Here is a 15,193-nt window from a genome sequence, read left to right as displayed (position 1 = left end):
TATATATATATATATATACAAAAAGGGTTGCTCGTTTTCCGATTGGACTGACACTAAAAACGATGTTAGCGGAGACCTGAAGGAGGCACACTTTATTACGTTAGGTGTCTACGCCGAACTTAAACTCCAATACCCGGGGGAGGAAGGGAATTTGAATGAAATTTCTTACACAGATATGATTAAAAAACTTAAGTCACGTTTCGACAAAAAACCTTCAGGGTTAGTACAAAGGTTAAAGCACTGACAGACGTCCAAACAAAAACAAAATTGATCAAAAATTCCGTGTGAATTTTTAAAGAGAATAGTGTTATAAATCACTTGAATACTAGCGCCGCCTGGTGACCTTATCGCTACAATAAATTTTTTTTTTCGCTGGTGTAAAAGGCTGACGTTACTGGTAGCGTTATCTGGTTACGAATTGCTACTACAAAAATCTTTGCACAAGTTTGGAACTCAGCTTGGACGTCTGTCTGCGGTTAAAGTTTTTCATTAGGGTTCAACACCCTGACGAGTCGCTCGAGGATTATATTCTTGCGATAAAGCTTCAGGCGGAGTTCTACTCTTTTGGGTCCTTTAAGGATCAAGCGATTAGAGATAGAATTATTTCGGGAATTAGGGGTTCCGGACTGCAAGAAAAATTACTTAATGAAGATGAAGAACTGAATGCTGAGGCTACGGAAAAAATAATCCTAACAAAGGAAATTGCGAAGATGAAGAACTGAATGCTGAGGCTACGGAAAAAATAATCCTAACAAAGGAAATTGCGAAGTCCAATGCTAGTTTCCTGGGAATAGGAGAGAAAAAACATTAGAAGGAAATGTTTCAAGCTAAAGAATTTAATAAGAGGGTTTGTAAAATTCGTAGATTCTTACGAAAAACCTACACAAAGCAAAAACCTGGAAGATATATTCAACGAGTTGAGGACACAGGATTCAGACAGCGACAGCGACAGCGACAATAAAGGTGATATATATTGTATGTTGGTTACTTCGATTAATAAGATTGACAACCCTTGTTTAATTACCGTTTTTATTGAAGGGAAATCATTCCAAATGGAAATTGATTGCGGGTTCTCTGTCACAGTCATCAGTGAATTCTCATACTGTGAACATTTTGAGACACTTCTGATTCATTCAGAGAAGAAATTAGCTGTGGTAAATGAAGAGCGCTTGAAAATTGCGGGAGAGGCAAACATGAATGTTGAATATAGGGGTAAGCAGATTTGTTTAACCCTAGTCGTTTTAGATTGCAAACATGATTTTATTCCTTTCTTAAGGCGCGATGCATTGGATATATTTTTTGGGGACTGGAGACGTTTTTTCACGGGTCCATTGAGTGTAAATAACCTAAGTGAAAGAAATGAATTTAAATTCATTCAACAAATTAGACTAAGATTTCCTAATGTTTTTATAAAAGATTTTTCCTCTCCCATAATTTGATATGAGGCTGATTTAGTTCTTAGGGACGAGAAACCAATTTTTAAAAAGGTAATAATGTTCCTTAGAGAAATTGGAGGGAGAGCAAGTAATTACACCAATAAAGACCAGTGATTGGGCGTCTCCAGTGGTGGTCGTAATGAAGAAAAATGATGATATAAGATTAGTTATTGACTGCAAGGTAACTATAAATAAATGTTTAATACCAAAAACCTATCCTCTGCCAGTCCCACAAGATTTGTTCGCTGGGCTGGCAGGCTGCAGCATTTTTGTGCACTAGATCTTGGAGGTGCATACAAGCTACTATCCTTATCGGAAAATTCCAAGAAATTCATGGTCATTAACACAATTAAAGGTTTATATACATATAACAGGTTGCCCCAAGGTGCATCATCCAGTGCCGCAATATTTCAACAGGTGATGGACCAGATATTACGAGGTATTGAAAACGTATCTAAAAAATTTACAAGACTGCATACTCAAATAAGAACAAGTCCTCACGAAATTGTCAGAGGCAAACATTAAAGTCAACTGGGAAAAATGCAATTTTTTCGTAAATAAGCAATAGACAAAATTTCAACAATTAAGGAAGCAAGTGCTCCGAAAAATGTTAGTGAATTGAAATCCTTCTTAGGACTTATAAATTATTATAATAAATTCATTACACATCTTTCTTCAAAATTATTTTACTTATACTTATACTTTTATAAAAAGATACTAAATTTGTTTGCGATAAGAATTGTGATTAAGCCTTCAAGGAGAGTAAAGAATTTTTATTAGAGAGTCAGATTTTAGAGTTTTATAACCCAAAAAACCCATTGTGATAGTATCTGATGCCTCGGGGTATGGTCTTGGTGGGGTAATGGCACATATCGTAGATGGAGCTGAGAAAACGATATGTTTCACTCTATTCTCATTAAACTCAGCACAAAAAAAATTTCCAATCCTCCATTTAGAAGCCTTAGCTTTAATTTCAACAATTTAGAAGTTCCATAAATACCAATATGGGTAGAAATTCCAGGTATTTACAGATCATAAACCTTTAGTGGGGATTTTTGGTAAAGAAAAAAAAATTCTATTTTTGTAACTAGACTGCAGCGATATATTTTGGAAATGTCCATTTATGATTTCGATATACAATACAGGTCATCTTCTAAAATGGGAAACGCTGAATTTTGCGCGCGGTACCCAGGCAACTTGATGAAAAATTAACAAGAAGTATTAACTTGAGAAGAGAATTTCCGATTGATGCAGTGCGAATAGGCAAAGTAACTAAACAAGACGATTTCTTAATGGGAATAATAAACTTTTTAAGGAAGGGTTGGCCAGAAAAAATCAGCAAACGATTCGTTAACGTTTTTGCCAATCAGCACGAATTGGAAATTCTTGACGAGTGTTTGTTGTATCAGGGAAGAGTAGTTATACCACAGCTTAGGGCATCCTTAACAGTGCGCTACTATTTGAGTTGTTATGGCGACTGTGTACAGCGCGGCTATTTTACGCACTCACCCGTTGTCACACCGGTCGTCGCTATCGTCTCTGTTTGACGTTTCATTCAGCATCAACCTTTAGCAGCGCTGTTACCGGGCTGCCAAATTTTAAAGCGCGATGCTTCCCGGAGGCCCGGCTACTATTTCTCTAGCGCGTTTAGCAGCGACCGGTACAGTATGAAGTGATTATAGAGCGCTGCCAAACGGGGTATAGAAGCGCACTGTTAAGGATGCCCTTATGCAAAGCGAAATTTTAAAGCTTTTACACGCCAACCATTTGGGTATTGTTAAAATGAAACAAATGGCTAGACGCACTGTGTTTTGGTATGAAATTAATATGGATATAGAAAACTATATAAAGAATTGTGATATTTGCTTCAGTATGGTTACAGTGCCTAAGCCCAAATTAGAATCCAAATGGATACCTACTACAAAGCTATTCAGTAGAATCCACATAGATTTTTTTTTTCATTTTGAGCACCGTACTTTTCTGTTACTAGTTGATAGTTTTTCCAAATAGGTGGAAATTGAGTACATGAAAAATGGTACTGATGCAAGGAAAGTCCTGCAAAAACTAGTGGAGAGTTTTGCTCGATTCGGATCACCAGATGTTTTGGTATCCGACGGAGGTCCTCCTTTCAATTCATTTGAATTTGTCGGTTTCTTAGAAAGACAGGGTATTAAAGTTCTTAAAAGTCCGCCATATAATCCGTCGAGTAACGGTCAAGCGGAAAGATTTGTATTTGTCTGTATTTCATCTGACATGGGTAGTGTCTTAATGAATGAATAAAAAATTTCAAAATTGTCAAACGCGAAATCTTTTTTCTAAAACGACAAGAATTTTCACTGAAGTCGTAGTGATCCTCCACAAGCCTGAAAGTCCGATGTCCGAGGGTATCGCCGCATCATATGCATAGGCAATACGGTGGAATTTTTCCTGCAGCAGTGACCGGTACCGGAGAGGACGTTGAGCCACACGAAAATCCAGCATGGAAAGTAGTCGAGGGGAGTTAACTTCTCCATTGAGCAACTTCGCGACGAACAACACCTGTTGAATTTTACGCCTTTTTTCAAGTGTGTCCATGTTTGAAAGTTTGCATCTGTTTTCATATTCGGGAAGAGCACGAATCAACAGGATTCCAGACAATGCAAGCGGTCTCCAGAATTGGTCTCACCAACGCACAATACAAGGACATCAAACAGTATGGATCATTGAAGCCTTTGGCGACTTTCGAAATGAAGCCAAGTTGTCGATTGGCCTTGCCAATTATCGAGATGTAGTGGTTGTTGAATGACAGTATTGGATGCAAAACGACTCCCAAGTCATTCATTTTCTCAACTCTTCGGAGTGAAGTCCCGTTAAAGCAATAATCAAATATAATCGGGTTTTTTGAGCGATGGAACGTCATGACGGAGCATTTTGGTACGCTCACGATTAGTTTGTTGCGAAAGCACCAGTCCGTGAAAAGATTCAGCTGATTTTGCAAACAGTGGCAGTCTGCAATTGAACGAATCACCAAATATATTTTCAAGTTATCGGCGTTAAAGAGTTTTCAACCCAGACGCAATTTCAGACGTCGTTGAAAAAAAGCGTAAGCAACAACAGACCTAAGTTGCTGCCTTGGGGCACTCCGGATGAATTGCAGAAACTCGAAGATACACTGGAGTCAACTTGAACACGAAGTTCAAGACCAGTCAGATAAGATCTAATCCACGATAACAGCCTCGAAGAAGATCCAAGACGAGACAGCTTGGCCAACAGTATATTGTGATTGATTTTGTCGAAAGCCGCCTTCAAATCTGTGTAGATGACATCCACTTGAGTTTTGTTCTCCATTGCAGTAAAACAGGTGCTGGTGAAATCCAACAAATTCGTGGTAACAGATCTCCCAGGCATGAAACCGTGCTGATCATTAGAGATGTAGCTTATAGACTGGCTATGGATCACATCACTGACGATTATTTCGAATAGCTTTGACGCTGCCGATAAGCTTGTTATGCCTCGATAATTTCTTACGTTTCTCTCGTCGCCAGATTTGAACACGGGGAACATAAACGATTGCTTCCAAACTTCGGGAAGAACTCCATCGTTGAGGGAGCGGGTGAAAATGGCTGCTAGTGGCGCAGCAAAATCAAAAGCACAGCCACAGAACATCACCGACGGTTTACCGTCAGGTCCCGGAGAATTTGAACTTTTCAGCTTTTTTGCAGCAGAGATAACCATTGCAGGAGTAACCACAAACGATGTCAGATTAAAGCAGTCCATAGGAACGTCTGATGCAGCAGACTCAGCTTCGAGTTCAGAGGCAGGAGTTTCGTCGAACACCGATGCAAAACATTTAGCGAAGAGCTCGCAAGATTCGGCAGAAGATTTCGCTTCAATGTCATCCAAGACCACGTTGCACGGCACGGTAGAATTTTTCCGTTTACTGTTACCGAATTTCCAGAAACTTTTGTGATTACGTCGGAGGTTAAACTGCATTTTAATGTCATAAGCTTTGTATAAAGCCGAGTTCAGCTTTTGATACGCATTGCTGGCGCGCTGGAAACCAATTTTGCTGTAAGAAAATCGTAGCACGCGATGCTTTCGTTGGCAAGCATTTCTTTCGCGTTTAAGTTCATGTAGCAGTGGGGTACCCCAGGCAGGCGAAAAAGGCTGTCTCTTTGCTGGAACGTTCATTTGCAATCATTGCTAAACAATCGAACAGAAATTCATTGACATTCTGGCAAGCATTTAGGCAATCTTAGTCAACAGTAGAGAGGTTCACCGTAATCAATCTTACCAAAGTTCAGAATGCGCTCATTGCAAAATGGATTTCGATCGTCAACCCGGCTCGTTTGTTGAACAGAAATAGATATTTCCAACGGCGGATGAGGTGGGTCAATAGGCAGCAGAGGTGCAGCAGCAATGTCAACAGTTGTCTTGCAGTTAGAAGAGCAAAACACAAGATCAAGAGTGTGATCATATTCGTTACGATGCCAACTAGCCTGAGTCATATGCAAATATTCGATTCCGTCTGATAAAGTAGCACTTGTCGATGTGTCAGCCAGAAGTACGTTACCGTCAGTCGATTTACACCACTGTAAACGAGGTGGATTATAATCTCCGCATATCAGCACCTGGTCAGCAAACGAGGCGTGGTCTCATAGCTCGTTAACAGATGTCACATGTTCGTCCATCAACTGGGGATCACGGCTGCGGTCAGGTGGAATGTAGACAGCTCCAATCAGCAATCGATTACAACCAACCACAGCTTTAACAAACACCTGCCCTAGAATTTCGCCATGACGAGTACGTACTAGAGTGGAAGTGTAACGATGATGAACTGCTATCAAAACGCCACCAGAAGTCGTTTTATTACTATTAATGCGACTGCGATCACAACGAAAAACATTGTACGATGAACCGAAGATTTGTAGGGAGTCGATGCAGTCACTCAATCCGGTCTCAGTCAGTATGATGACATCGTAGTTGCTGTCTATGGCAGCCAGAAGCAGGTCGTCAATTTTAGTCCTTACAGCTCGGACGTTTAGGTAGTAGATCCAGACATAGTCAGTGGGGGCGAGAACGGGGGCAATGGCGACGGGCTGCAACATAGGACGATTGAGTGGCTGAGAAGGAAAATTTTGAGACGGGTACTCGCCTGTGATGGGAACCCGTTGGTTCCCACCGTCCAATGTACAGCACATTAAATTGGCGTCTGGTCGTTGTCCACCGGTTTGGCTGCTGGTCGACGAGAATTTTTGACTGGTCCATAAACTCCCTGAACAGTATTCCTTCTAGCCAAGTCAAAGCAAGTAGAGCTCGTTCTTGTAATGACGGGTCCAATCCAATTTTGAATGAAACGAACGACATGTTCGAAACATCCTTCCCTTTCGGTACCAAACGAATCACGTCGCACGTCGAAGAAATATAAAGACACCGAGCCACAATTTGTTGCACGTCATCGGAGAAGATAAGTGGCTGAAATCCCGACAAATACAACCAAAACTTTGGTGGACTGGCAGCAGGTACAATAGAACCGATGGAGAGATCGCTGAGGTCGATAGATCATGTTCCACGATCCGTTATCAAAGATGTCGAGTCGTGTTGTTCCACACGGGGGCGTTTTATTCCGGGTTTAGGCCAAGCTCGACGCGATGGTGTAAGCAATAGGTTAGTTTTACTACTGTAGTAGTTAAGTCCATTGTCCTTATTCAATTTCTGCCACACTTACAAAGTGATATTTTCCAGTGTAGGCATTACTGAGTTATTATCTAATGAACATTTGGCAACCATCTATACAGAAACGCAATCCGCTATTCTCTACCGGAAAAAAAAGTTGGCAACCGTAATGCAAGGTACGGTTGGAAACAGAATTGCTCTTTCGCTACCAGCTAGAGCGAAGAAAAAAAGAAGAAGATGAAGCGAGTGATTCGGGATTGATCGGCAATTAGAGAGAAATTCAAGCGGAGAGTTTGTGTCTCGCTCGCACGAGTAATTGATTTGCGCGGGTTTTGGTCCTCAATAGCAGTGAAAAAAAGAAGGGTAGATGAAATAAAATTCTCTCGTGGGTTTGATAGGTCTGAGAGATCTTGTGTTCGTCATTCTGTTGGCCATAGTTACCGCGATTAGACGCGTTTTTGTAAAATGGCAGAAAAACGTTACGACAATGGCGCAGTGGACGCTCCAGAAAGGTAAGTCTGAAACAAAATTTATAGTGAAACGTTGAATGAAAAGTGTCGCCCATGTGGGAAAAGGGCGAGAGGACCCTAATTGAAATAAAATGAGCGTTAGGACTCAATATTTGAAAGGAGCGAGAGGACTCATTAATAAATAATTAAAATGTGAGCGAAAGGACTCACTAAGCAAGGAGCGAATGGACTCCAATGACAGTAGGATTTTGTAGCTATGAATATAATCAAATATTTTTATTTAAAAAAAAAAACGGCTAATTTTTATGTCTTGGTTTGTGTATTTTGTGTTGCAGAAAAATTAGAAAAAAAGCTCTAGTTCAAAGATGGCCGCTATAGCAAAAGAATTGGCGGAAGTGAAATCGTCCAATGCAATACTGTGCGAAAAGCTTGAAAAGGCACAAGAAACAATCTTATCGCTGCAGGCCAGTCTACAAATACCACGAAGCGAAAGCGGAGAGGTTGCTAGTGTCGAATTCCAAGGTAATATCGGTCCCTCAAGCACACGCGGCCCTGAGAATAAATCAGGAGTTCGATTATCGCGGTTCATGTCTTCAATGAACCAGATGTCAATTTCTTCGATCAGCGTGCCAGAGTGCAAATCATCGGTTGAAGCAGGGCAAATTGGAAGACGTGATTTTGAGGCATGGAAGGACCTTCTCACAGATTCGCTCAAGCTAGCTGGTGTAGACGATGAACCTACTCAGTTTGTAGTTTTTAAGCTAAAAGCAGGTCCAGTTCTTTTGGACATTTACAGGAGCACAAAGTCAACTGCGGAAGCTCCAAACGATGTGCTATATCCATTTTCAAATGCCTTGTTTCGGCTGAAGGCTTATTTTTGTTCAGCATCAGATATAATGCTGCAACGTCGGAAGCTGGCAGTGTTGGTTCAGCGGCCAGAGGAAAGTGACTTGTCATTCATTATGAGAGTCGGCTCTATTGTTCGTCTGTGCGATCTCACCGAAGGGAAAGAATTCGAAGAGATTGTTACTACTGTTGCCGAACATGCAAGAAATAAAGACGTCCGTACAGCAGCACTGAAGATGCTGAGTAGAAAAGGAACATTTACGGACCTCGTAGACAAAGTTCGCGAAATCGAGGCTATGAATATGAATGAGGAGTACTATCGCCTAAAACACGGAAAGTCAGTTCAAGTAACGGTCGCTGCTATTAGTGCGCAACATGCCGTGGCTGGTCCTTCTCGTCGGGGAGCCTTTCGTGCTTCGGTGCCTAGCGGGCGGTTTGGTTTTTCACATGTTGGCCGTGGTGCAATACGCACTCGGCCATTTTATGAGAGGAAGTTTACAGCAAACCAACAGGAGACTGATCCGTATCGGTGCACAAGGTGTAATAGCGTTTACCATAAACCAGAAAACTGTCTGGCTATCGACAAGGTGTGCTTCAGCTGTGGTCGCAAGGGCCACATACAAAGAGCCTGTCGGACTAGTACGCAGAAAGATAATCGACGATTGATTGAAACCGAGAAACCGAACGTATCCGGCAAAATCGCCACAATTGATATGGAAAACGAAACGAAGCTAGAAGAAGTAGCTGCAGATAAGAATATGAATATTGCAACATTTTCGATTCCTTTCATGCCAGGAAATGATGAATTGATAGTTGCGAAAGTGGCTGGTCTACCTTGCGAGTTTATGATCGACTCCGGAGCACAGGTTAATACATTAACCGAACATCGATTCCAAATACTTTGCAACAACGAGGAATATCGTAAAGGGATGTTCAACTTAAGACAAGGTACCGACAGGCCTTTGAAAGCATATGCTACGGAAAAGAACATACAGGTCCTTTCCACTTTCGAAGCTTTTCTGCACGTGACAGATGATAGACCCGTTCTACTAGAGAAATTTTACGTTGTAAAAGAACTGCGATCCCTTCTTGGTCGCGCATCAGCTACAAGATACAGTGTTTTATTGCTAGGGTTAAAATTCCCGTTGTTATCTAATGAATTACCATCGGCATCAGGCTAATGAAATCGCAACGATTTGGTCAGCTGAAAGTTTTCCTAAGTTTAATGTCCCACCTGTAGAAATATGCTACGACAAAACAAAGCCGCCATGCCGGAACATTTTCATGAACATTCCGATCACTGTAAAGCCTATGGTAGAACAACGACTTAATCAGCTTCTGTCCGCTAATATTATAGAATGGGTGACAGATGAAATGGATGCATCGTTCTGCTCATCTATGTTAGCGATTCCAAAAGGGAAAAATGACATAAGACTCGTGATCGACCTTCGAGGACCCAATAAGTACATACGAAGATCACCATTCACCATGCCTACGTTAGAAGGAATTCTAGCTGATTTGGATGGAGCTCAATGGTTTTCGGCAATAGATTTATCGAACGCATTTTTCCATATTGAGCTGAACGAAAATAGCCGTCACCTTACAAACTTCTGTACCGAGTTTGGTATGTTCCGGTACGTTAGGTTACCTTTTGGATTGTGCAACGCACCGGACATATTCCAGGAAGTTCTTCAAAGAAAAATTCTCGGAGGATGTGAAGGGACAAGAAACTATTTAGACGATGTTTTGGTTTTCGGGAAAACTGTCGAAGAACATGATAGAAACCTGAAGGCTGTGCTGGAACGTCTTCAAGAACACAATGTTCGGATAAATACAGTTAAATGTACCTTTAGAAGCCAAAATGTCAAGTTTTTGGTATTCATGCTTACCTTGAAGGGCTGGCAAATAGAAGACGAGAAAATGTCTGCGATACGAGACTTTCGTCGCCCAGAAATCACTTCGGAAGTGAAAAGCTTCCTGGGCTTAGTGACATTCGTCGACAAGTTCGTCCCTGGTCGAGCCACTAGGACTGTGAAGTTAAGAGCACTTGCCAACGCGAAAAGTTTCTACTGGACGCAGGAGGAGGATGCAGAGTTCTTAGCTATCAAAAAAGAGGCTCTAAACCTGATCCGCACACTTGGTTACTTCAGTGTTTCAGACCGAACCGAGCTGTTTGTCGATGCGTCGGCAATTGGACTCGGAGCTATTTTGGTACAGTTCAACAACCATAACGTACCCAGAATTATTGCATGTGCTTCAAAAGCACTTACGACAACCGAGCAACGATATCCACAAACGCATAGGGAGGCACTAGCGGTGGTATGGGCAGTGGAGAGGTTCGCATTCTACTTGACTAGCCGAACTTTTACTGTGAGAACGGATGCCGAAGCAAACCAGTTTATATTTGGCGGAAATCACCGAATTGGGAAGCGAGCAGTTTCGCGAGCGGAGGCTTGGGCACTGCGCCTTCAGCCGTTCGAATTTACTATTGAACGAGTTTCGGGTGGAGAAAATTTGGCCGACGTTTTATCACGATTAATACAGTTTTCTCAAGACGCAGAGTCGTTCGAAGAGGATAGCGACGATAATCATGTTCTGTTCGCGGTGGATGCCGGCTCCATGGATATTTCTCTTGGAGAGATTGAAGCTTGTGCGGAAGAAAACAATGAAATGATAGCATTGCGACAGGCTTTGCAAAACGATTGCTGGCCGCGTGAATTGCGTAAATGTAAAGCCCAGAAAAAGACGCTTCATTATCTTGGATTTTTGGTTTGCAAAGACGATAAAATTGTTCTTCCCAACTCCTTGCGTATAAAAGCATTGTCTTCGGCACATGGTGGACATATAATTGAGGTTGCCATGAAGCGGATAATGCGACAATTTTTCTGGTGGCCAGTAATGGCTTCAGACACAGAAAAGTTCGTCAAATGTCAAACTTGTTGTATGCTATCGACGAAAAATTCTCCACTGCCACTCTCACCTCGTGATTTACCAGACGGACCCTGGGAAATAATCCAAATTGATTTTCTCTCCCTACCAGGGTTTGGTTCTGTTGAATTTCTGACAGTAGTGGACACGTACTCACGTTTTCTATCAGTGATTGAGATGAAACGTATGAACGCGGAAGCAACGAATGCAGCTCTTTGTGATGTTTTTAAACGATGGGGAGTCCCCGCATTTTGCAGAGCGACAATGGACCCCCTTTTAGTAGCCACACTTTTTGTTCCTTTTGGGAAAATAAAGGAGTGAAAGTAAGGAAAGCTATACCGTTAAGTGCGCAATCTAATGGACTAGTCGAACGCCAGAATCAATCCATAATAAAAGCTGTTAGCGCTGCGAACATAGAAGGTGTGAACTGGCGATCAAGCTTAGAGCGATTTGTACATAACCATAATACGTTAGTTCCACACACAAGACTAAACGTCACCCCGTTCAAGCTGCTAGTAGGCTGGAAATTTCGGGGAACATTTCCCAGCCTATGGACCGGTTCCAATTCAAAGGATTTGGACCGAGTGGATGTTCACGAAAAAGACGCTGAAGCCAAGCTTAATAGTAAGCTTTATGCAGACGAGGTACGGGGTGCGAAAGAAAGTAAACTCAAAGTAGGCGACATTGTATTGCTAAGTCAATCAAAAAAAGGTAAGACTGATCCAACATTTTCACCTGAACGTTATACGGTAGTTGCGCGGCAAGGGGCCAAAGCTGTCATCATGAGCCGTAATGGAGTTCAGTACGCCAGGAATGTACGAGACGTAAAATTGGCGCCTTTCATTAGGGAACGTGAAACGAATACAGCAGCAAATCAGTTGAAAAATGCAGTCGTTGAGAAGCGCGAAGAAAGTATCCCGGATACTACAAGTGAGATGATAATTATTTCAGACCCAAAACAATTGACAGAGACAAGTCAGTCGGGTCAAAGAGGAATCAATAGAACCATGACTCTTCGACGACGGGATGAAATTAGAAAACCTTGCCGTTATAATGATGATTTTGTTAATTTCATTTATGATTAATCTAAAACTAATAAAATAAAAATAAAAAAAAATCACAAGAAGGTTGTATGCAAAGCCACGACCGCAAGGTTGAAGTAGAATACTTTTACAAGAAAGTTAACCTGGCTGCTTGCGTGTCAGTCATTTTTTCTAGTAAATAAACGTTGACCGTTCATTGGCAGTATTGTAATTTCTTTTTGTCTGATATTTTGAATGAAGTTCATTGGATATTTTTAAATTTTGTGCAAATGGGAGTTGAAGTGCTGCCGAATTGTAATATGCACATTTAATACGACATCATTAAACGGGAACGGAATAAAGGCTACGGTTATGCAGAACGCGAATGCCGGCGCGATGCGATTCGCCTTACCGTGGTGAAATGTACAGCTCTTTTTAAGGCGAAGTAGAGCTATACATTTCAACAGATTTCATCTTGCCGAATCGCATCGCGCCGTTATTTGCGTTCTGCATGACCGCAGCCAAACACCAAGCGACGCAAACACGTAATAATAGTCAGAGTATGCATGTAGATGAAGATAATTAACTTTGGATTATAGCGCAAAACGAGAAAATATAAACTCTTCAAATAATCATTTGTGTTCTTCAAATTTCAGTTGTTCAATTTAATATCCGATGAAATGTTTGTTTATTATCTGATGAAGCTCTTATATAGGCCAAATGATGCATTCCCAATTTACTAGGTCCATAACTCTGCCGACCGTGCTTGGGAAAGCGCGGTATAACGACCAATCAGAGGTCGAATTTTATGTTTTGACAAGGCTTAAGAGTTTTCAATTGTACAATAGTTCGAATGATAAAATTGCATGAAGCATTTGGTAGGAATCTTAGAAGATTTTCTAATCGATTGCTGCAAAAACGAAGGAAATCCATCGAAAACTAACCGATTTATTAGCATTTGAAATTTTTCAAACTTTTTTCAGTTTTAGATTTTCATTTTACATCCCTATGTAGCCGAACTTCCTGAGAGAAGTATTCTAATTCAAAATTAAATCTTCATTAATTCATTTGTTGTCCTTATAAGGACAATTGTTCAATTTATCATTGATAGTGAGGACTAAGGCGCACGGTCAACACAATGAGAAAGGTGTTTTCACATTGAAAACTAGACACGGCTTTACTGGAGGAAGTGTTGGCAAAAGCATCTACCGCTAATACCACCGCTATCATACGAAAGCGCGTCGTTTCATGCGGGGAATATCAACAACGAAAAATGACGCGCGTCTAAGCATAACCCGAACTGTTTCGCCGTGCTGCTCCCATTTACCTTTACATCGGCCTCAGGGAAGTATCGGCTGCATCTGCATCTACCGCTGAGGCTGTCACTATACTGCTATTGGTACCAAAAGCTATTAACTCTTCAAATAAGGGTGTTATTTGTTCTCAAAAGAAAAATTGTTCAATTCAAAATTGGATTTACGCAATCGCATCTCTGTAATATTACCGACAATAATATTCTTCTGAACAAACTGATACAACTTTCCCATTAGGCCTCTGCCATAATAGATGCGAAAAGTGATGCGATTCGCTCAGCTGTAGGTTAATGTACAGCCATCAGTATAGAGCTGTACATCAACCTACGGCCGAGCGAATCGGTTCGCGCCGCTTTTCGCGTCTACTATGGCAGAGGCCTTAGAGAAAGTTGCTGGCTGATGTATTCACTTCATGCAAGCCTGCTACTGATGCTTCCCGCTACCACACTGAAACAGCATTTTAGTGAAGGGAGTGTCGTTGCATCAGCTGACCCTGCTACTATCGATGCTGATATACCCGCTGCAACAGCTACGCTATGCATAGCCATGCCACAGTTGTGGCCGCTATACGCTGGACCAACTGCTGAGCAACTGCAACGCTATCCGTAGCCATGCCACAGTTGTGGCCGCCATTGATATCCGCTGTACCTGCATCTGCTGGCCCTGCTGCTATCGATGGTGAGATCCGCTGAAACTGCTACGCCTATTCGCAGCCATGCCACAGTTGTGGCCGCCATCCGCTATCGATGGTACCCACTGCTCGCTCCCGCTGCTGCTAAGGGAGGACTGCTGTCGTCGCTGTTCAGAACTACTATGAGCGGCTTCGACTAAAACAGGCTCTTATATAGGGATGAAAATAGAAATGAATTATTTTACGTACTTGGTGGAATGATATAACTTGAAAAATATGTGTGACTTCATTCTGGTTCAAAGCGATCATTTGATAAGCTCCACCTCTTTTTTCAGTTTCTATAGTTTTTCCTCAGTTTCGTAGCACGGATGCACAAAAATGATTTCTTGTCGAACCGGACCGATAGCACTCTCATTGAAGCAACAAAATAACATGTTTTGTGTCGTGTTGCGCAGCTTCGTTGAAGAAAATGTTCCCGTCCCCGTGTCGCATGTAAGCAGATTATTGCGTTCAGTAGACAGTAGATAGCGTATCCAGCGAATAAACACCGATGGTGCTCTCACACACGCAACGGTTTTAACCCGTATCTTATTGCGGTTTGTAACATCAAGCGATTTCGTTTGCTCGCTGTTGCGTGTTGCATCATGTTGCAACTTGGCAGCTGGGAGACGACGAAATTCTGTTTATGCTGATTGATTGAATCGACTTCATATTAGCTCTGCATAGTCGAACTAACTGCTTTTGTGAATGCGTACTAACAGGGCAGTATATTATTCAATGTCGGTTATGCTGATCGTAGCCTTTACGCTGCCCCTACAGTGGGGGGTTTACTAAATAAAGTGAAAATTAGACAACTACAACAGAATTTGATTGCATCCCGCACAGAATGTCT

Source organism: Wyeomyia smithii, chromosome 3, assembly GCF_029784165.1.
Source record: "Wyeomyia smithii strain HCP4-BCI-WySm-NY-G18 chromosome 3, ASM2978416v1, whole genome shotgun sequence".
Lineage (NCBI taxonomy): Eukaryota > Metazoa > Arthropoda > Insecta > Diptera > Culicidae > Wyeomyia > Wyeomyia smithii.
This window is presented reverse-complemented; position numbering follows the sequence as displayed.